Source organism: Anguilla rostrata, chromosome 9, assembly GCF_018555375.3.
Source record: "Anguilla rostrata isolate EN2019 chromosome 9, ASM1855537v3, whole genome shotgun sequence".
Taxonomy (NCBI): domain Eukaryota; kingdom Metazoa; phylum Chordata; class Actinopteri; order Anguilliformes; family Anguillidae; genus Anguilla; species Anguilla rostrata.
The window spans coordinates 7,027,247-7,049,785 of record NC_057941.1 but is presented as its reverse complement, the minus strand read 5'-3'; the positions used below and the strand labels follow the sequence as shown (position 1 = coordinate 7,049,785).

At 48.5% G+C, this 22,539-nt stretch overlaps 1 protein-coding gene and 1 long non-coding RNA gene across 4 annotated transcripts in view; one reads left to right on the top strand and one right to left on the bottom strand.

The window, feature by feature from the left end:
- Positions 1-22,539, top strand: part of LOC135262779 (kinase suppressor of Ras 1-like) — a 51,443-nt gene that overhangs the window by 1,057 nt on the left and 27,847 nt on the right. The gene's annotated exons all lie outside the window — the stretch shown is intronic.
- Positions 1,556-22,539, bottom strand: part of LOC135262786 (uncharacterized) — a 656,092-nt gene continuing 635,108 nt past the window's right edge. The window contains exon 3 of the long non-coding RNA XR_010332321.1: positions 1,556-1,594. This is a non-coding gene — a long non-coding RNA (uncharacterized LOC135262786). The remainder of the gene's footprint in view (positions 1,595-22,539) is intronic.

Here is a 22,539-nt window from a genome sequence, read left to right as displayed (position 1 = left end):
TATGCCACGCTTTCTAAATGTCGTTATGTATATGGTTAATATAAAGCTACTATTACCTACTGACAACCAAGGCCCAGACCTCAATGCTGTAATAATTTACTGTCGGCTATGCACCTGTAGCGGTAACTTCTGAAGGTGTAATATAGTCATATATTGGGGATGACGTTAAAGATTATGGAAAAGCGCTGATGTTACCTTGCAGTATGGCTAAAGGGTGGCGCTGTGCGTTGTTTTATTTTAGTGATTCTAAAACGTCAATATGAGTATGATAAATTGACGAGATTCGTTTATACTGGAGCCTATGTGAAATATTGTGTTTACCATTTCAGGGAAGTGCCCCATTGCTATACTGTTAAAAGGGGTGACATTTTATTCCCAGTGTGACACAAATCTGTAATTTTAATTTTGAGATTAAATACGGTTTCGATTTTTTTGTTAATAATTCGAGTTCTACATTGAGTTTGTCATACTAGGCTACTGAACACTAACACAGGGTGAATGACTGATGCGATGAAACCTTTAAAGAACGTTTTGGGGAATTGGAATATTTTTGAAAATACATTTGTATACGGTCTGTATTTCTTTTGAGGGAAATGTGTGAGGTTTAAAAAATGCGGGCCTACTATAAATTCATGAATGATACAGTCACAGGTCACTGATATTCAGTGATTTCAGTGAAATTTCAACCTCAGTATCTTTCAGAATCAGTGTATCTGAGGAGTGTTTGGTATTACTTGGTATATTTCTTGAAAAATACTGCTGTAACTAGGCCTACATATTGACGCCTTGTAACTGCCATAGATCTTTTGATTAATTGAGAATACCTCACTTAATGATTTTAAAATTTTAAAAAATTTGGATATGTTGCTTAGAGTTTCTTGGATTCCTCTTCTTTTTGCTTGTGGAATGAAGGCCTTGGTTGGTCCTCTTCTCATCTCTGCAGTGCACAGTTGACATTTCACTGTTTTTAGCAGTTTAGAGGCCTACGCTGCAGTTGTGAGGTCACTGCTGGTGGCTGGAGGAATACCAAGTTCCCAAAAAGATTTAAAAAAAGAGGAAATGAATGGTGATTAATTATCCCCCAATATGTGAATTAACCCAATAGGGATACACCCTGCAATGACTTTGGAAGTGCTTGTCAGAGGCATTGCTTTTTTGGGACATTTTCATTGCGATGGCATGTTGGAACATTCTTCCGACATAGTGCTGTTGACAGAAGCAGAAGCACCCAGTGTCTATCATGCATCCAACGCGCCAGTATCTGTATTGATGGCCCATTTGGGCATAACATAGTCAGCAGTTGCTATGGTCAGGCTGCTGGTCATGCTGCTGGAATTGTATTTGTCAAAAGTCAGTGTCTGCTGTGTGTATGGTTATTGCAATTTTGTCACTGTTTGATAACTGTGCAAATGTGTGATTTTTCCTACGGCGCGCAGGAACTGCCGCCGTGGGCTATGCATGGCAAATTGTGGTCACTCACCCACTCACGAATGACCTTTGAGGGACGTTTTGTGGGTGCATGCGCAGGTGGTGCCAGGCAAAAATGTATCTGTCTGCGGAAGTGAGTTGCGCCGTGGGTCTGGACGGTTACGTGCTTGTTACAATAAAATAATTTGGCCCTGGTCTGTGGGAGGACGCCAGTAACGCCGTCCTTTTTCCAAAATAATTCACCGCATCGGACGAACCCTGAACACAAGCTGGAGTGCGGGGGGCTGTTTCACAAAGTAGGATTACTGAGTTGGCTGGATAACTACACTGAGTAAAACCCGGAGACCTCTCAAATCTGGAACATGCACTGGAAGTAAAAAGACCTGTCTAACTCCAGATTTTTGACTCCCAGAAATGTTCTGTGTAGCCACCAGGAATGTAATATTTTAATTTTTGTGCTATTTCACCCATCTTCTCCCCTGTATTTGCAATTGGTCAGTCATATACACTGATGCTGCTGCTGCACAGCTCATATGGGAGAGTGTGGACTGAGCGTAGACAAGCACGCACTCTCTCTTCCCGGGCACGTGACATCACCAGCTGCCTCTTTTCACACTGCAGCCCACAAGCCGCGCTCGCACGGACATGAGTCGGAGGAAGACACTTCACGTGCAATTTTCGAAAGCAAACCGCGGGCCCTCGATTGACCAGAGAGATCGCTTGAGAGCAATGAGGCACAGATCCTGGTCAACAGAACCCTCCTTGACCCTGGGCAGTGCTACCATCAATTATGTGAGAGACTACTGGACGTGGTTGTCACTGGTATGGTTAGGATGAGCCACCCAAGCCTGACCCAAAGTATTTAAAAAAAAGAATGTTATGTTATGACTCCATTAAATGAACCGTCTTTTACTGTATGTAGTTTTACTGCACTGATATTGAGGTACATGTTGAATGTTATGTCAAATGAAGTAGTTCAGAACAAATAGGAAAATAGGTTTAATGGTTTATAGGACCTGGAATACGTGAGATAACATGGGGAGAAATCTTGGCTTTTGTTTTTCTTAGTGTAGAGCACGGGATGGTTCTGTCTTATAGAAATGATAAAGCATTGTAATTATAAAAAATGCTTGAGTCCAAGCAGTGTTCTTGTAGTGACTGCTCTGTTTCGTAGTGTCGTTTGCAAAGACAGTGGAACATTAATAATTTTTATGTAGAGTACTGGGGCCTGTTTTCTGAAGCACTAGAGTTGTGTCCAACACAGAGAGGCCTCTATGCTCAATGAAGGGTTGGTATGTCTCTCAGTTCCCTTTTTTTTTTACCTCAAATGTGCTCTTAAGAAGAGGGAGTGAGGTCAGAGAATTGTTAGTTAGGTACCGAACATGTCCTCCCTGTATGGATACAGGCAACACAAGCCCCTCCAGACCATAACGGTCAATTTCACTTCTGCTTCTCGCTTGTACAGGAAGTCCGTCCCCTACCTGCATTCCAGAGTCCACCCATAGGGGAGCATCCTGCCCTCAGAAACAGGAAGCCAAGGGACGGCCTTCGAGGATTTGCAATGTCAGCTTCCTCTTTGTGGCAGTTCAAATTCAAACCAACGGATGAGCGTTTCTCATAGCCCACAACAAACACTCTGCTCTGATAGGCCCCCTGCACCCTCCACTCCTATCCATAGCAAGCTGTAGACAAGCAGAACTGCATTGCTCAAGGATTAACCTCGGCTGTCCCTGTTAGCATTGCGGTAGTGAGTATATATATGTTTCCATTCAGTGTGTACAGTGCTGGGCATGTGCAGTGCTGAGCTGGCCTCTGCTGTGTTTGAGGGGGGAAATGGTGTCATAGAGAAGAGAGCACTTGCGTGAGAAAGAGTCCTTTTAATCTTTGGAGAGCACAGACTAAACTAAAAGAACAAAAATAGAATCTCTGTTGTGTTACCTGCGAATCTCACCAGCTACGTTGAATGCCTGCGTTCTCTAATTAGGTTCTTTTGACCAGTTTTCGTAGGACCGTGGGCCGGACGTTGTCTGCACAGAATTATAAACAAACGGCCTAAATGATATTTTGGAGTCGCCCTGCGCTGAGCGGTGGAGCTTGAATGGGGACTGCGAGGGCTGCGGCAGCTGGCACGTTTATATGGCCGCTCGGGGGCTTCGGATTGGCCGACTCTCCCAGAGACCTGCACTCGAGCACAATCAAGAGAGGCTTGAACCCGCATTAGTTTCTCACTCAAACGCTTTTATTATGCCTCTTCATGGGTTTTTTTTTTTTGGTTTTTTTTTTTTTTACAGTGCGGTGCCGCCGCGTCGGGCCAGAGATAATGGCGTGCCCGCTCACGGAGCTGAAGTACACGCAAGGGCGGTGCTTCACTTTTTCGCACTTTAATCCTGGTGTAGTGGGGAAGTTGGCCTTCCTTCCTCTCCTCTCCTCTCCTCTCCTCTCCTCTCCTCTCCTGTTGCGCTTGGGCTCGCTCTTCTGTTTTATATATCGGAGTCTTTGTGAGAGACGTGACAGTGCTAACGAGGCTCTCTGGCTCCGGACGCCTGAAGATTTCTGAGTATAAAGCGTAGATACTCTGTTTACTGGACAGATGTTCAACCTCAGTGGACTCAAAGCTGAAAACCGCTTCCCCCGCCATTGCTGAAGCTGCAAGTGCTCTAGTTCACACTCGTGGTAAATATTTGTGAAGGGTGTGGCCAAAGACAGTGTATCCGCAGTATATCCACGTCCATGGTATAGGTCAGTGTTTCCTAACCCTGGTCCTGGGGACCCACTGCCCTGCATGTTTTAGATGTTCCCCTGCTCCAACACATCTGATTCAAATCAACAGGTCATTGGGCAGAGCTTGATGATGATCCATTCATTTGAATCAGGTGTGTTGGAGCAAGGAAACATCTAAAACATGCAGGGCAGTGGGTCCCCAGGACCAGGGTTGAGAAACACTGGTATAGGTAGCATTCCAGCTCGGGGTATAATTTGGACAGTGTAACTACAAGCAGAACCTACTGGATCCATAAATATGGAGGATGGAAGGAATTCAGGGCCTTGCAGTCTCCTCTTGTGTAAATTAACCTGTGTGTCAGGCTATAGCTTCCTCTGCACATATTGGACATTCTTGGAAATGTCTCTCACGGAACATTCTGGAGATGTGAAGACATTTTTTAGTCTGTAGGACTCTGATGTTTTTTTTTTTTTTTTTGCTGGCTGTTTTTTGTGACCCGGTGTCTGCAGGATTCCCACGATCCTTGAAAATATTTTCATTCTGGAAAGTCATGGACAGTGGTCCAACATTTAACTTTCCTTGATAAGTCAAAATAGTCAGAAAAGGCCTGAAAACATGTTTTTTTTTCTTGTTAACTATATCTATTTTTGCCATTTCTCTGTACTAATACTTAAAACTAATAGAAAAGCTCACTGGTTGGTACATTGCTGTGAGTTGTTGGTCATTGGAGAATTGAATTGTTTATGGAGACACAAAATAAAATAAATTTTAAAGTAATGTGCCTCTAAATGTTTGTCCACTGTGGAAAAGTAGCCATATAGCTCAAAATAGACCTTCCTTTTGCACCTAATTTAAATCCCTGAAAACTATAGGTTAATTTTGTGCACTGTCATTGTGGAAAATGTAAATGATATTTGAGTGGGCAACCCTGCATCTAAAATATGATGCATTATATTGCAGGGAGGAATGTAGGTCTGGTGCTTGTCAAAATTCCTTCTGTGGAAACCCACTCCAAAGTAGAGATGGCACCTTATAAAGACAGCAAGATTAGTTAATTTGGGCATTGCTGCTCTGTAAACAAACAATGGACAGGGCCTTCCTCCTCTTCTCTGTACTGTACTTCCCCAGTTAAGGGATAATAAAATCGTTTTCATGAATTCTCAACTTGGATTTTTTTTGTTGGCTAAAACAAGCTAGAAAAAAACAAGACGTAACCATTCATTGTGACCCAGTTTGCTTTGTTGTGTTCCTGTTTATCACTGTGTCACCACAGTCTGTGTCAGGAAAAAAAAAAGCACAAAACAGGCTATTCTCTCAGCTTTAAGAATGTCTCTCCTCTTTAATTTGGCCGTTGCATGTGAGGATATTGAAATGGAGCTGTGTTCTGCAGAGGAAAATACATCATTATCAGTTTGTCTTCTCTGGGTGCTGGAGAGAGATTGCTGTGTGCGCTTGCGGTGTGCTATTGTGGCTGCGTCTATATTTAGACGTCTTTCCTCCTACGCATTCTCAGGGCTGGTTGTTAAATAAGAAAATCAAATGACGCGCAACGAGCGAGAGAGAGAGAGAGAGAGAGAGGCAGCGAGAGAGGGAGAGAAACAGACAGCGAACAAGAGGGGAAGGCGAGGAGGAGAGGCGAGAAGAGAGGGAAGGGGAAAATGAAAGACAGCCCAACAGGGCCGTTTCTTATAAACAGCTGTGGTTGTCAGGGCTGAGAAATGTCTGGGGGAATCATGGATGGACGGAAATAAAGAACAAGAGCATTACTCTGAAGCCACTGCGTTCTGTCGCTACCATATCTCTCTCTCTCTCTCTCTCTCTCTCTCTTTGTCTCTCTTTGTCTCTCTTTGTCTCTTTCTCTCTCTGTCTCTCTCTCATGTTATCGCCACAGGTCTATTGAGCGTGTTAGCCTAGCTAAGTCTGGCAGGGTTGGGTTACAGTGCTTTACCTGATTATAATTACGAGATCCCATTAGTGTTGTAGGGGAAAAGAATGAAAAAGGCTGCAGCAGGCCCTGGTGTTGTGTTCTTCAGGTGTCATCTTGAACTCTGCTGCAGACCAGAGTCTGACCTGGAAGCTAATTGCACATTGTGTAAAAAGGAGCATGCCGGAACGTGCTATTATGTACTGTGCTGCAGAGATCCTCGCATTGTGCTACATAGAGATACTGAGTTAGTGTATATGGTAAATGGTAAATAGACTGCATTTATATAGCGCTTTTATCCAAAGCGCTTTACAATTGATGCCTCTCATTCGCCAGAGCAGTTAGGGGTTAGGTGTCTTGCTCAAGGACACTTCGACACGCCCAGGGCAGGGTTTGAACCGGCAACCCTCCGACTACCAGACAATCGGTCTTACCTCCTGAGCTATGGTCTGTATATATTATACGTATGTATATGTATGTATATGTATAGTGCTGTGCCAAAGTCACGGACCACGCTTTTGTTTATTCAATTTTCAAAACTGATTATTGAGTTCAAAAGATTATTGCAAAATGCAGAGAAAAGGGGACTTCTGACAACCATGTAAGAACCGGTGGACCAACAGCACTGTCAGCATCATGAAGACAGTACTTAAAGATTAAAGATAGGAAAAAAAAAATTCAGCTCCAGTCTTATTTCAGATCTCAATAAATCCACAGGTGTTTCTGTCAATCCTTCCACTGTGGACAACTCAATGCGTTGGGTCTGAAAGGATGTGTGGCAGCTGTCGAAAAGGAAATAAAAGAAAAGAAACTTTGCTCTAGTGAGTGAACACCTGAGATGTGGAGTAAGGTTTTGTGTACAATTGAGTATAATTTCTTTTTATTTTTGGTTGTAAGAGATGGTCTTGATGATTGAAGGCATCATGAATGCTGATATATACAAACCAGTCTTAACATATCGTACAATACCCACTGGACAATGTTTGATTGGGGGCAAATTAATTCTACGGCAAGATAATGACCTCAGGCACACTACTAAGATGATCAAGCTGCTGGTGTTCTCAAAACAATGGAATGGCCACCCCAGAGTACAGACCTCAATGTATTTGAATTTGTCTATGATTACTTGGATCGAAAGAAGCAGATAATGTTCGGGCTCCATAATGTTTGGGTCATATTAATGTTATGCAAATGAAAGCAGTCATGTCTAGTACTTTGTCCCATATTCTTTTGTGTGCAATGATTGCTTGAATGATGTGACCCATACACATCAACAGGTGCTGAGTTATCGCCTGGTGATGCTCTGCCAGGTCTGTACTGCAGCCATCTTCAGCTCATGCTTGTTTTGGGAACTATTTTCCCTTTAGGTTTCTCTTCAGCATATGAATCGCTTGTTCAATTGGATTCAGATCAGATGAATTACTTGGCCAGACAATAATTTTCCAGTTTTTGGCTTTGATGAACTCCTTTGTTGCTTTAGCAGTATGTTTTGGATAATTCATAATTCAATTCTGCTGCTGCTTTCTGCAGTTAGATCATCAATGAGGACAAGTAAGCCAGTACTTGTGGCAGCCATACGTGCCCAAACCACAACACCCCCGCCACCATGTTTCACAGCTGAGGAGGGGGTTGCTTTGGATCATGGGCTGTTCCTTTTGGCCTCCACACTTTGCTCTTGCCATCACTCTGATACAAGTGAATCTTGGTCTCATCTGTCCAAAAGATCTTTTTCCAGAACTCCAGTGCTGGCTGTTTTCCAGAACCTTTAGGTACTTCTTAGCAAACTGTAACCTGGCCATTCCGGTTTTTGCAGCTAACTAGTGGTTTGCATCTTGCAGTGTAGCTTCTGTTTGTGAAGTCCTCTGTGGACAGTAGTCACTGACAGATCCATACCTACCTCCTGAAGAATGTTTCTGATTAGAAACTCATCTATGTTTGCAGCAGTGTTTGCAGACACTGAAAAATAAGTAACATGCACTTAATGGCTGTTTTCACTGGTGAATAAAAGAAAGGGTGGCCTTTGACTTTTGCACAGTACTGTATATTTGTATGTGTGTCTGTATATACATATATATGTATATATACACACACATGCACACTGAACCCAGGTACACACACATACAATTAATATATTTATATAATGTGTGTATATGTGTGCGGGTGTGTATATATATATATATAGTACACACACACACACACACACATGCACACACATATAGTACTGTAGACAGTACTGTGCGACTCTACATGGCAAAACCAAAATGTATGTGAACACCCTGAGAATCTGCACTTTAACCACATTTGCATTGTTTGATCTAAAATTGTCTAAAATTGTAGAGTGCAGAGCCAAATAAAAAAAATAAAAAAATCTTTGTTCCAAACATTATAGAGCTCAGTGCGGTTCATATAAAATATAATAAATATAATATAAATATTATATATATATAATAATATTTTATATATATATATATATACATATACATATATACACTTTTTGTGTTTGACTTATTTAACTACAATGTAGTCATGCTGAATGGTGTTCGAAACGGACCCCAGAGTAGACGATCACATTTCGAACACTTACCCTGCGTTCGCACAGCGAGCCACATGGCTGATGGGTCACTCAGGTACACTGGGGCGAGGGAGGAGCAAGAGCTTTCCGTTGTGTCCTCATAGCGGTCTCGTGCAGCTACACATTTTTGAAGAGCAATGATGGCATTACACAGTATATCAAAGACGTATATTGGCCATATAGCCTTTAGTTTCTGTAGTTTTTTCATGAGACTAGTTATTATTTGTTACTGCTTTCTCGCTAGCTAGCTAGCGATATTGTACCTCTCTGTCTCTCTCACTAGTTAGCTAGGCAGCTAGCAATCTGTCTCAATCTAACTAATGTTATTATGGCTAGCTGAGAGAGATGGATAGATTACTAGAAATAGCCGGCTCTTTAGTGGTGTATAAAACTTGACGTGTTTTGATATAAATATCAAGTATAAGTTTTTAGCTGCACCTCCATTGCAATGAGTGAAGCTGGGTGGAACCATTATTCACAAAATGGTATCATATCAGTTGGAGAAATTGGCTGTTGACGGGCAATGCCTGGGAAAAGGTAAATCATGGGTGACCATTTTTTGGGCAAATTTCATCGCTCAGTTGCGCAGTTGCTTGGGTTGCTGGCCGTCGGTCAGCTGCATAGAGAATGAATGGCAACTTCTGGCAACTGGTCAACCAAATCGCTTGCTGTGTGAACGGGGGGTAACTCACAGATCTAGCGGGTACTCTTGGGTCTGAGGGCTCACAGTGTATTAGCACCAGCTAAACAGCAGCACAGTAAGCCTTATTGGCAAGTAGCTTGCGATTTCCCAGCAGCAGTTCTGTCATTACAGCACTGAAGTCCCAGTTGGCCCAGAGTTGATCGGGGTCAACAACATGTTTAACGTTGCCAGTGAGAATGTTTCCTACCCCACTATAACTCAGCCAAGGCACTGGGCGAGGTGTGATACTCATTCTTTTGTTTGACGCATGACAGAGGGAATGGAGTTGTGTCCCTGTGGTGTGTGGACACCTGAAGACAGAGGATCTTGTTAATGTGTAGACAAGCACTTTTTGGCTGTGTGTGGGAAATGGAAGCGTTCACACGTGTTCATTGGAAGTCAGATAAATGTTTTTTTTTTTACTGTGTAGTTGTTGAACTGACGCATTTGCACTTTGAGGGGAAATGGCCGGGGCGAAATGGCACAACGAAAAAGGCGAATGCGGTGCGTGCTCGCTTCCTGTCGCTTGCATAAAAAATGTGCGTGGCTTGGGTTTTTCGCGGGAGAGGAACGAACAGGTTCGCGTAAACTTAAACTGCTCTCGCGCGAGCAGACAGGGATATTAGGATTACTGGCAGTGACCAGCAGTGCAGACCCGGAGCAGGAGCAGGAGCAGCAGTGGTGGTAGAGGAACTGCCCCGTCCTGTGGAGGCGGTCGTGTTTACGGCGTGCTCCAATCTCCAAGCGCCCCGCCCCCCCACATGGCTGTCCCGACGCTCCCACCCAACGCGCATCACCCCCCCCTCCCCAACCCCCTCCGCTTTATTCGCCTGCCTCCTTCTCACTGGCCTGCGCGCTGCCCTGTAATCCTTCTCCGCAGCCTCGGGGGCGTGGCCGCTCCTGTGCGTGGACGTGTGTGTGTGTGTGTGAGAGCGCGCATAAACGGCTCCTCCTGACCTTTAAAGTGTGTGTGTGTGTGTGTGTGTGCGCGCGCGTGTGCGTTCGCGTAAGCGCCTCCTGACCTTCATCATGCGCACGCGCGCTTGTGTTTCCGCGCCTGAACCGAGGCGTGGCCCATCGGTGTGGGAGGGATGAGTCGGGGGGGGGGATGAGTCGGGGGGGCTAACCCCGAGCGGCATAAGGACGGGGTATTACCAGCCGCCAGTCAGTGCGCGGGGGGGGGGGGGGTGGGGGTTAGCCGGGCTATTGTCCTCAGCGGCGTCCCTCATGGCCGCCGCCGCCGCTGATCCGCCGCTGATCCGCAGTGTCCGTGTTCGCCCCCCCCGAGCGGGTCAGGGCCCGGCTGACCGGGGGCCGTTTTTGGTGGAGAGCGCACGGGGTGACCGCTGTCGGGACCCGCCCCCGGCGTCGGGGCTGCCGTTTACCGTCCGCACGCCTGCTCGGATCCCTGCGGCCTGCGAGACGAGAGCGGCGTGGATTACTTTAGGCCGCAGACACCATGAGGAGAAAATAAACACGGCCCCTACATGCGCTCTGCGTTTAGCTTCTCGAGCACGGGCAGCCTCGTCTCTTTGGCGAACGAACGTTGTCCTGCTTTTGAGCTTAAATTTGTCATTAATCGGCACAGAATTATGGGAAGAAAGCGTGACGGTGAAATTTTCAAGCCTTGCATCCGCAACAGGGTTTCAGTTTATTGTGTTCCGCCCCGCTTCTCACTACAGAGACAATGTTCAGGAAGTGGCAAAAAAAAAATGTTCTCCAGCCTTACATAAGAATCTGTGGTGGATTGGGAGGTCTGGATATCACTGTCTGCTTTTGTTTTTTTGTTTTTTTAAACGAGTGCTCGCGATACTTTTATGTGAGCCAGACGGCGCTCGCAAAGGTGATAAACCTAATCCGATTTTAGCGCAGGGCCTTGCATTTTTCCTGATTAACCTGAGGAAATAGTACAGTGACTGTTATGGCGACAGTTACAGTTAGAACGAGCTTCCGGAATCCCCTGAATCACACAGGTATTGATGTATTTGTTTATGACCAGGCTGCCGTCAGTGAGGTGGCGGCGCGCGCTGCTCCCTCTCCAGGGGAGGCTGCAGGAATGCGTCTGGTCCCCCAAGGTGACAGAAGCAGACGCTCGGGGGGCAGGGCTGCGCAGATCTGAGGGGATTGCAGCTAAGCGCATTACGCCCAGGGGGCTGCGACTGCCGCGGGCGGCCAAGGCATGCTAATCAGCCGGGCTAGCGCAGTCCAGCGGGGGCTGCCTGAGCTGTGTCTGTGTTCCTGTTCGAATGGCTAAAATCACACCCCCCACCCCCACCCCACCCCCCACGATACCCCCGTCCCTCCCTCTAACAGAAATATTACCTCACTTCCTGTTTTGGGGGGGGGGGGGCTTGCCGTGCAGGGGGGTGGAGGGCGCTGTTTCGCAGCAGAAACACTTCTGTACTCCTGCAAATTATAAAAAAATAATAATAGTAACTAAGAAAGTAAAATCGACATCGGCAATTTGTCTCATTTTTTTGTCCCGGGGGAACAGGCATTTTGGCGTCTTGGCGTCTCCCCCCCGCACTGACGATTCGTTGCTACGGGCGCCGTAAGCCTTTGCCAGGTCGTTTCCATGGCTGTGGCTCTGGTAACTTCTCCTATCCTGAAGGCGAACGGGCGTAATCCCTGCCTGCCCGCCCCTCCCCCCACTCCCACAATGCACCGCAGTGGCAGGCAAACAAATGATTAGGCACACTTCTTTCCCGAGGGGGGCCTGCTTGCTCCGGGGACCTGCGTTTCGGGAGTCCCCCCCTGCTTTGAGACAAAGCCCGGGCGCCGAACCGGCCAGGGAACGACACGGATGTGCCTTTTGTCGGCCGTCCAAAAAAAACAATGGGGAAAAAATTACCAAGAAAAAACGCTGGCGCACTGTGCCTCTGTGAAGGGCACGTGACCACAGCAAAACGTATGTGGTGAAATTGTACTGAATGTCTGTACAAAATGCCTTGCCCATGGACACAGAAAAGATGCCCCGTTTGGAAGTGTAATAAGAAAATGGGGGACAAATAAATTGACAAAGAAATTAAGTGCAAACAAAAAATAAGCCACTATCTTATATCTCAAGCGACACAGGAGCTAACATAACTAACAAACAAATCTAAAGTGTATGCATTGATGTTCATTGATTGTTTTAAAATGTGACTATAAAATTCACTTAATTTGTCTAATTTAAATAAAGAACTAGATTGGGGTGGCAGGTATGCCATCTGCCAGGTTATGGCATGCCCCATACCTAAACAGCACTGAGAGTTGGGCACTTTTTAGGGTTCCCTACAGGAATGACCACAATCACAACAGACTCTCAGCCCTTAAGAACATTAACTTCTGTGCCTTCTGACGTCATAAGATTCAGATACAACCTCGCACGTCCACACAATAAAGCCCCAGATTTGTGTTATTTTCCGCTTTCCTGACAATTTTGTCATCACAAATGCTGTAGTCCCGCAATCAGTAATTCTCCCAATTAACTGGACATTTAGCTACATCTGCCGATAACAACATCTGATCAGAGTAGTCTGAACAAAGTAGACAAATGCAGGATACTTGGATACACAGGCAAAATGGACATATAAGGCACGTGATGTTATTTGAGCCATTCAGAATCCTTTTGGATAAAATACAGCCACACTTTAAAGAGGTTCGGTTTTGGTATTTTGACCAGGTTTAAGGTGATCAGAAATTTTTGTTTTAACCGCTATCCAATAAGAATGATGATTGGACACTCAAGCTCATTGGTGTGATTGCTGAAGCATTTGTTTAGATGAGCCTATGCAGATGTTTTCATTTTTATTTATTTCCTTGCTGTAGCCTGATTGTTACCTCCAGTGTATACAAGCAACTTTGCTTTTTTATGGTGAAAACATTTTTGTTGAATTTTGCTTTCTACAGCACGTTTGGTCATAAATGTAATCTGCAGAAATCAACACCTGACAATTATCAATGCTTAATTTTCATAAAATACAATTAACGGGGACATTTTCACTGAATAATATTATCGAAGTAATACCTAGCAGCTAGCGTGCGTGGAGAGAAAGTTAGTGTTGCCCTCCAAGTAATGGGGTTCTGTTTGTCCCTACCTCTAGCCACCTGCCTCCTCCGGTGTCCTGTCCGTGTTGTTTATTTAGTGTACATGTCTTTATAATGTGTTCATAAATAGTTGTTCACAAAATGTGAACCATAAAAGGAAACTGGCTACTCTCACACCTTCTGATTTCACACTTGCAACCAAGGCAACGGTGTTGATGTGGAACTGGTGTGATGGTACATTTAGGTGCACGCCAGAGGCCATCCAAACCCGCCCTTGTTGGGAGCGAGCGCCCTGCGGACGCTTGAGGGGGATGCAGCTGGCGGCACCTTTGACCCGCTCGGCTAATTTCGCCTCAGTTCGCCAAAAAATCTTCTGTCTGAACTGTCTGTCCTCTGACTGGCCGATCGTATCATGAATATTCAGCAGCGAGGCCGACGGACGGAGAGCGGTTTTTCTTCCGGAACCGTCCAGAGGGCTCGGGGAAGAGAAGCTGCGCCGGGCTTCGCTGGAGAAACCAGTCGCCTTTTGTAAACAGCCCACCTTTGTCTCCTCGTTCTGGCCGGGGGGGTGGGCAGGGGGGTTTCTGACTGAAAGGCACCCTGCAATCCATTAACCTTTGTGCATTCACTGAGCAGGTGCTGTTAACAACGTGTCACTGGATTGTGTTTGTTTTTCAATGCGCTCACTTGTGGTACAGGAAGTGTGTGTGTGTGTGTGGGGGGGGGAGGTCACATGTTTTGATCTGTTTCAGATTTGTATCACGGTGCAAATTTCTCGTTCTGGTTCCATTCAACCAAAAAAAACAAATTAAAGCCTTTTTTACATAGCTTACACATAGCGCAGCGATGGGTGTGTATGTATGTATGCATGCATGTGTGTGTGTGTGTGTCTGTGTGTTCATATATATGTATACACATACAGTATATGCATATTCAACATTGGCTGGAAAAGGCTCTCCCTTGGGGCCTGTTTCAGCTCCTCCCCAGTGTTAAGGCTATCAGTGTTGAGGCTGCTGGTGATGTGTTCAGAGCAGAGGCCTGGTCCTTCTAGGCTGTGGATATTGTTGCCTGTGGGTGTGGGGGCTCCTGCATCTCCGCTTGCAACACTAAGGCTGCTGTTGTTTACTTGCCCCCCCCGCCCCGCCCCCCCCCGCTCAGCCCACCCCCCACTTTCTGCTTCACCGCGGGCACAGATTATGCTGCAACCCTCAAACCCAAAAAACTGGCTGGACACCAAAATAAATGGAGTGAGAAAGAAAGAGACAGAGAGCGAGGGAGGGAGGGAGGGAGGGAGGAGGGGAAGCGTGGTGGAAGAGCACGAAAACAGGATGTCGTAACTGGAGTCATGGGGGGGGGGGGAGCAGCAGCAGCAGGAGGGAAGGCAGTGTGTCTGGGCGGGAGATACGGCTGCCGTCTCCGTGCCGACGGACATCCTGATTGGCCCAGAGGCTCGAACCCTGCGTGCTTGTCTTTCAGTTCACCCGATGGTGGCGGAAATGGAATTTTGTACAGCTAGAAGACGGAGATAGATAGATAGATAGATAGATAGATAGTTTATTTGTGCATAAGGAGGAAATTATTTTCCACAGTAGGTGCACAAACAAGTAAGACATACAGAATTATACAGAATTATACCAAACACAGGATTTACAGGAACACTTAATTACAGGGACTCACGCAAGGGAGACAAAGGCATGGATCGACACTCTACACAGAGAGGAGGCGATCGCGATATGAAGCGGCGTTGTGCATAAAGCCTGATTTACTCAGTTGCGATTGGCTGAATCTGTGTGATACGTTACGATCTGAAATCACTTTAATCACAGAGTCAGAATCTCACCTCAGGCCCGTCCCTGACATGTAGTTACGTGATACCACTGTCTTTATAACGGGTGCTGTGGGATTTCAAATTACTGCAAGTGATTAGGACGCTAGGATAACTTAATCTGAAATGGTGTTTGGTCTCTCCAGGGTGAATGTGTACGATAGCTAGTGCTAAACCCAGTGCGAAATGAAGCATCTTTGGACTTCAACAGTGAGGCGGATCTTAAAAACAGAAGTGCTATATATATACATTGTGCCCTTGTTGTTATTTTTGTTTACGGCACATTTGAAAAGATCGACAAGCGTTCCGCTTTCAGCTCTCTGCAAAGGGTCCGCTGAAGAAAGCTAGCTGTCTAGCTGCAGAAGCCCAGTGCAGAGCACGCACGCTGCCAGGATTAAATGGGGGAAAAAAAGCATCCATATCAACAGGCTCGATTCACCTTGCCTTCATAAACGGTGTGTGATCAGCCTGCCTCCGGAGAGCCGTTTGTGCTTGTCAGACGGCCGTCCCCGTGCCGCGAGCTGAGGGCACGCCCGTCTCCTCCTCCTCTCTCTCCCGGAGTTTGGCAGCTGGCGAGCGGGCCCGTGAACCGCACAAAGGCGGACACCTGTCCCTCTCACCTGAGCAGGGAAGGCTGGGGGCAAGGGCGTGGACAGAGGGCGTGGCAGGACAGCTGGCTAACCCATATTAGGGGAAAAGTGCACGAGCCCCCCCCGCATCCTCAATACAGGGGTTGCTTGAATTAATATGCCTTTGAATCCTCCCCCCCCCTTTCGTGCTGCACGGTCGGTCTTCTGCTGACAGCAATCATGCCCCTCCCCTGCCCCTCCCCCCCGCCCCGGGCACAGGTGAAAGATGTTGATGCCAAAGAAAGGCGTGAGTAACCGTTCCCGGGGTATTTGTGCCTCTGTCAGCTGTTTTTTTGGGAGCGCTTCCCCGTGTGCTGATGCTGTGGATCGGGAGGCTAACGCGGGTCTGGGCCCGCGCCGCACGCAGCGAGCAGCGAGCGGCACCGGGGTTCTGGAGCGTTTAGCGCTTAGCGCGAGGGCGCTCGTCCCCCGAACCGCGGCCACGAGGCCCCTTTAAGGAACCAGGAACCAGGGGCTCTGGAGCAGGCCCCACCCCGGTCTGGGGCGGCACTGCTTGGTGAAGCTTCGCCGGTATCCTCTCTCAGGGTGGGGGAGGTTGAGATTCGGTTAGCGGTGTTTGGTCTGCGTGTGCGCGTGCGTGTGTGAGGGACGGGACGAGGGGGCCCGGGCAGCGGCGCAGCGGCGGCTGGGTTTTGGGAGACAGGAGCGGCGATGCTCGATGGGACAGGAGCGGCGATGCTCGATGGGACAGGAGCGGCGATGCTCGATGGGACAGGAGCGGCGATGCTCGATGGGACAGGAGCGGCGATGCTCGATGGGACAGGAGCGGCGATGCTCGATGGGACAGGAGCGCCGATGCTCGATGGGACAGGAGGCTGGGCAGCTGCAGAGGGACAGGAGCGGCGTATGCTCGATGGGACAGGAGCCCGATGCTCGATGGGACAGGAGCGGCGGTGCTCGATGGGACAGGAGTGGCGATGCTCGATGGGACAGGAGCGCCGATGCTCGATGGGACAGGAGCGGCGATGCTCGATGGGACAGGAGCGGCGATGCTCGATGGGACAGGAGCGCCGATGCTCGATGGGACAGGAGCGGCGATGCTCGATGGGACAGGAGCGGCGATGCTCGATGGGACAGGAGCGGCGATGCTCGATGGGACAGGAGCGGCGATGCTCGATGGGACAGGAGCGGCGATGCTCGCGCCAAATCGTCCCCCGGGAGCCTTACGCCGTTCTCGCGCCCCAGAGCTTCGCTGCCGCAGCGGCGTGAACGGGGCCCGCAAAGCGGCGGCGGCGCGTCAGGAAATCCCCGGGTGGTTTCGCGAAAAATGTTTTTCTTTTTCTCTTTTCTCTCTCATCTTTCCCCCTCCCTCCCTCCCTCCCTCCCTCCCTCCTCTCTCTCTCTTTCACCCGCATTGACCTTTTAGGTTATTTTATGCTTTCCCTCTCTCGCCTGTTACTAGAGTCACTTGATGTCCAAAGATGAGTTCTTGCATAGAAGAAAGACTTGTCCTTCTCTCAGAAGAATCTGCTCTGCTTTGTTCAGTGATGACATCAGAAGCGAGCCCCAAAGTTATTGATAGCGACAGGGGTCGAGAATGCTTTCTCCAATGGAAACAATCCACGTTTCTTACATATTTTTGATGGGTGAGGCTTTAGATGAGGCCAACATTTATCTGCGATGCTCCTACAACAATTTCTTTGCCCGCTGCTATTATAAATATAATTAATTTTTCATTTCATTTTTTGAGCTGGATAAATGTCCCCACTGCAGATTTTGGTGTTGTTGATCAGAGTTTCCCTTTGCGGTTTTTTGGCAAGAGTCCTGACGCCTCGAATCTTGATGCAGATGGTTTAGGGTGTGAATTCCTGTCTTGATTCCTGTCACTTCGTGCACTGGTGTTGACGGTTAAAGTCAACATCTTACAGTTCTTCTGCCCACTTGTGGTTTTGATTAAATCAATAATTATTTACATAGTTTTCCAGTAGGCCCATCTGATGCCTTAAACAGTGTACCCGTCAAGTGTTATTTGCTGCGTCAGAGAGTGTTGCTAATATCCATGCTCCATGAAGGCCTGGATAAGCAAATAAGGAAAAATATTATATTTTAACGCAATGTATAGTTCTTTTTAGAATGTTTCATCGGACATGGAAAAGCTAATGGCCCATTAGCCTGCCCTACATTAAGATGTGTCATATGTGCTGTGTGTTGTGATGCACTGTTATTTTCAAAATGCCATCAATTGACTTTGCTTGTGGACCAAATTTAACAATCAAATGTTACAGTTTTAACAGTAACCAGCTTCATTTAGCCCCACTTATCAATAAGCAAATTTGTCCATAATTAGAATTTTATGCTGAAGGGAGTTGAAGGGCTTCACAATTTCCAAATAAGATCTTCTTTGGATTTTTGCAGTTTGGGAAGATAATCATAAGTGCCTTGATCTGAACTTGAACTTGTTCAGGTTTTAAAGAAAGCGAGTTTTACGATCTCTGAGATCAAGAGAATTTTCTTTGGGTCCGAGCCAGTCATTTATTTTTCTTTCTTGCTGTCTGTTTCTGTTTCATCTTGACTTAACGCCGTCATGGTGTATCCTTATTGGTTGTTCTAATATTGAATCACGTGCATTTTCAGTGGACCTGGACTCTCATGGCCCAGTGCACACAATTGGGATTGCGTTGCATTTTCACTGTAGCTTCTAGTACTTCACCCAGAAGGGGAAGCTTGGTTATCGTGGGAATTTGCTTAGTCATTTACAGTGCATTTTTCAGACATCTCATTGTACATGATGCAACCTTCCCCAAAATCATTCACAGAAAATTCCTCCACCCGCTGACGCGGCCCCCTGTTTATTTACCACTCGCAATCCGAAAAGTGATCGTCCGCGTTTGCGTTTAATTCAGTTACGCCATTAAGTAGCTCCCTTTCCCTCCGACAGATAAGAATGAGGAACGCTGCTCTCGTCGAGCGAGGCGATCGATGTCTTTTAATACGATTAGCGCTTGGCTGGCGGGGGAGGCCGGAGGAGGCGCGGTGCAGGGGGGGGCACGGGTCCGGAGAGCCCCGGGCAGGCGCCCGCCGTCCACGGCGCGGCGATCCTCGGGCCTCCTCCGCACGCCGCCCACGCCGGCGGGATTCTCTCTCTCTCTCTCTCTCTCTCTCTCTCTCTCTCTCTCTCTCTCTCTCTCTCTCTCTTTGTGTTGGCGGCGCGCCGGTCCACCGCGCTCTTCGAGGCCGCCGCGTTCTCTACCACCCGACGAGCCGAGAAAGGCTGTCACCCGCCCATTGTTCCCCCCGGCCCTTCTGCTGGTGGCTGGTGGGAGGGAACGGTGATACCTGGCGGCCCCCCGCCGCCGCCGCACCGCCCCGTGTAACGGAACCCGCGCCGATGGAGAGGGGAGATAGCGGGATTCGGAACACCGGAGAGCTTTGTGGGACCAGGGCTTTGTCTTGTCCGGCGCAAACCGACACTGCCTCGTCCCCGTCTGTCAGTCCAGAGGCATGCTGGGAGAGAGGGGAGGAGTCATGAGTGTCCCTGTGTCCCCCTAGCTAGCGCTGTTTAAACTTTAACGAACCTCTCCCAGCGCTCGACACTCTATCACAGTGCCACGGAGAGCTCTGCTGTCCGTCAGCGCTCGCCATGAGGAACAGCATCGAGCTCGGCCGCTCCTCCTTTTGCTTTCTGTCTGGCTTCACTCTATTTCTCTATTTCTCCTCCCCCCCCCCCGCCGTCCACCCTCCAGTAATCTGCTGCCTGAGAAACAGAAACAGGCTGTGTGACTGTGTGACTGTGTGACTGTGTTCCTTCAGACGGTCACGATTCTGCCTCATCTCGTTTGCCGCTCGAGGCTCTGGTTTAGCTGCATGTCTCCCCCGCTGTGGGGAGCGCTGGTCCCTCTCCACGCTGCGTGCCGCACCCCAGCCGTACCCCTGGCCTTACGGCCGCACCCGCTCTGTGGAAGCAGGGAAAGCTCAGCTTCAGCGAGGTCGGGTGTGGTTGGGCGAAGCTGGGCGAAGTTCAGAGAGCTTCAGTAAGGTTCACTGAGGTTGGGTAAGCTTGGGTGAGTTTGGGTGAGGGGTTGGGTGAGGTTCAGTGGGGCTTCAGTGATGTTGGGTGCATACAGGTGGTATTGGGTGAGGTTGGGTAAGCTTGGGTGAAGTTGGATGAGGGGCTGGGTGAGGTTCAGTGTGGCTGGGTAGGTTTGGGTGGGGGTTTGGGTGACGTTCAGTGGGGCTGGGTAAGTTTGGGTGAGGGGTTGGGTGAGGTTCAGTGATGTTGGGTGAGTTTCAGTGGGGCTGGGTGAGGTTCAGTGATGTTGGGTGCATACAGGTGGTATTGGGTGCAGTTGAATGATATTGGGTGAGGTTGGCTAAGCTTGGGTGAGGGGTTGGGTGAGGTTCAGTGGGGTTGGGTAAGCTTGGGTGAGGTTGGGGGAGGTTGGGTGAGGTTCAGTGATGTTGGGTACAGTCAGGTGGTATTGGGTGAGGTTGGGTAAGCTTGGGTGAGGTTGGGGGAGGGGTTGGGTGAGGTTCAGTGATGTTGGGTGAGGTTCAGTGGGTTTGGGTGAGCTTGGGTGAGGTTGGGTGAGGTTGGGGGAGGGGTTGGGTGAGGTTCAGTGATGTTGGGTGCGTTTCATTGGGTTTGGGTAAGCTTGGGTGAGGTTGGGAGAGGTTGGGTGAGGGGTTGGGTGAGGTTCAGTGGGTTTGGGTAAGCTTGGGTGAGGTTGGGGGAGGTTGGGTGAGGTTGGGGGAGGTTGGGTGAGGTTCAGTGATGTTGGGTACAGTCAGGTGGTATTGGGTGAGGTTGGGTAAGCTTGGGTGAGGTTGGGTGAGGTTGGGGGAGGGGTTGGGTGAGGTCCAGTGATGTTGGGTGAGGTTCAGTGGGTTTGGGTAAGCTTGGGTGAGGTTGGGGTAGGTCCTGCATTAAACGTGCTGCAGCACATTTAACACACAGCCGAAGTCTCATTTGCAGCCTCGTGCTCTGCGTCGCTGAGCTGCAGACAGGCCAGCAGCGCTCGATGGTGGAGTCGCTCACAGCAGGTTGCCATGTAGTGATATTGAACAGCACAGGAGCGGGGGAGGGGGTGTGGACACAGGGCTGTGGAGGGGAGGGTGAGCCTGGTTTTTCAGCAGTGACAGGGTGTGGAGGAGGAGGAGGAGGAGGAGGGATTGTGCTTGGCAACCCCGGTCGCACTGCCGGAGAAGAATCCCGCTCTCATTATAGCACTGATTAGCCAGGGCGAGGGGGGGGGGGGGGGGGGGGAGGGGGGGAGAAAGGGCTGGCTGCTGGGCTCTGATAGCCGTGCCGTGGTGCGTCAGCAAAGCTGCTGTCAGCCCCCCTCTGATTGGCCAGGGCTGCTGGTGTCATCGTGCCCAGCTCCTTGCGTCATTGGCCTCCGTGCTGCAGAGGTGTCGGCACAGCGCGTCCTCATGAAAAATGTTTAAAAAAAGAAGGAAAAACCTTCGGTCAAGATCCTGCAGGACTGGCGGGGGGGGAGGGGGGGGATATGTGCTTGAGAGCGCGGGGTGGGGTGGCGGGATGGGGTGGGGAGGGAGGGGGCTGTGTGTCAGCACAGGCCGGAGAAGGAGAAGGCCGGCATCTCCATGGCCTCAGTGTTTTGCAGTGGGCCGCTGTGCAATGCCTCGGCACATTTAAGTGAAGCCGGCTTCTCCTTCCACTGTTTATTATGCCGAAAGCTTGTGACGTGCAGCACGGACGGGAGCTCCGCAGTCTCACGAAAAGAAAAGGGACGAGCATTTTCCGGAGCCCTCTCGAGCGGCCAGATCGGATGACGGCGAGCTGATGTTTTCATTGCGCCGCACGTATTGGACGCCGGTGCTTTTGAACCAGGGGAGCGCGTGGAGGAAAAAAACAAGCAAGCGGGGCGTGGGATGGAGCCGCAGGGCCCGGCCCGCGTCTGTTAGCCTCGCCGTGAACTTTGCCTTTCAGGCCCGTGATGTCACAGTGCCCCACCATCAGCGCTGCAATGTTCCGATGACACTTGGTTGCCATGCCAGCAGTACAGACGCCCCCATGAGAAGGCAAGCTCGCTGTACTCTTCCATATAATAACAGCTATTTATATCTGTTTGACGGCCCAGTTTGCTGGAGGGGAAAGCAGAAAAAAAGATGGTGGTGGAGCGGGCAGGCTGATGTCTGACAGCCTGTGTGAGGACAATGACTAGAGGAGAGAATTATATACCGAATTATTTTATGGTGCAGTTTTTGTGATTTCTGTCTCATGCTGTAGTCTTTCTGAGGTTGTTGTCGTGAGAGACAGAAAAGAGAATTTTGGTGGTGTTGTCTTTGTTTGTGTGACAAAAGAGGCTGTCCCACAGGGGGAAATGAAGTAGAGCAGACTTCTTGTGGTGTCTGCATGTATTTATGTGTGTGCATATATGTGTGTATGTTTATATACTGTGAGCTTCATAACGTTTGGGATAAAGACATATTTTCTCTTGATTAGGCTCTGTACTCCACAATTTTAGATTTGTAATGAAATAATTCACATGTGGTTAAAGTGCACATTCTCAGATCTCATTTAAGGGTATTCTTTATACGTTTTTCGCCATGTATAAACAATACTTTTTATGCATTGTCCCCCCATTTCAGGGCACCATAATGTGTGGGGAAAATGGCTTAGTGCTGATTAATCAGGTGTGTTCATTTGGTCCCAAAGTGCAGGTATAAGAGAGCTCACTGTATCTAGTTTTGATTCTAGCCTTTTGATTGCCTTTGGAGTCTGTTATTGGCCTTTTTTTCTGACA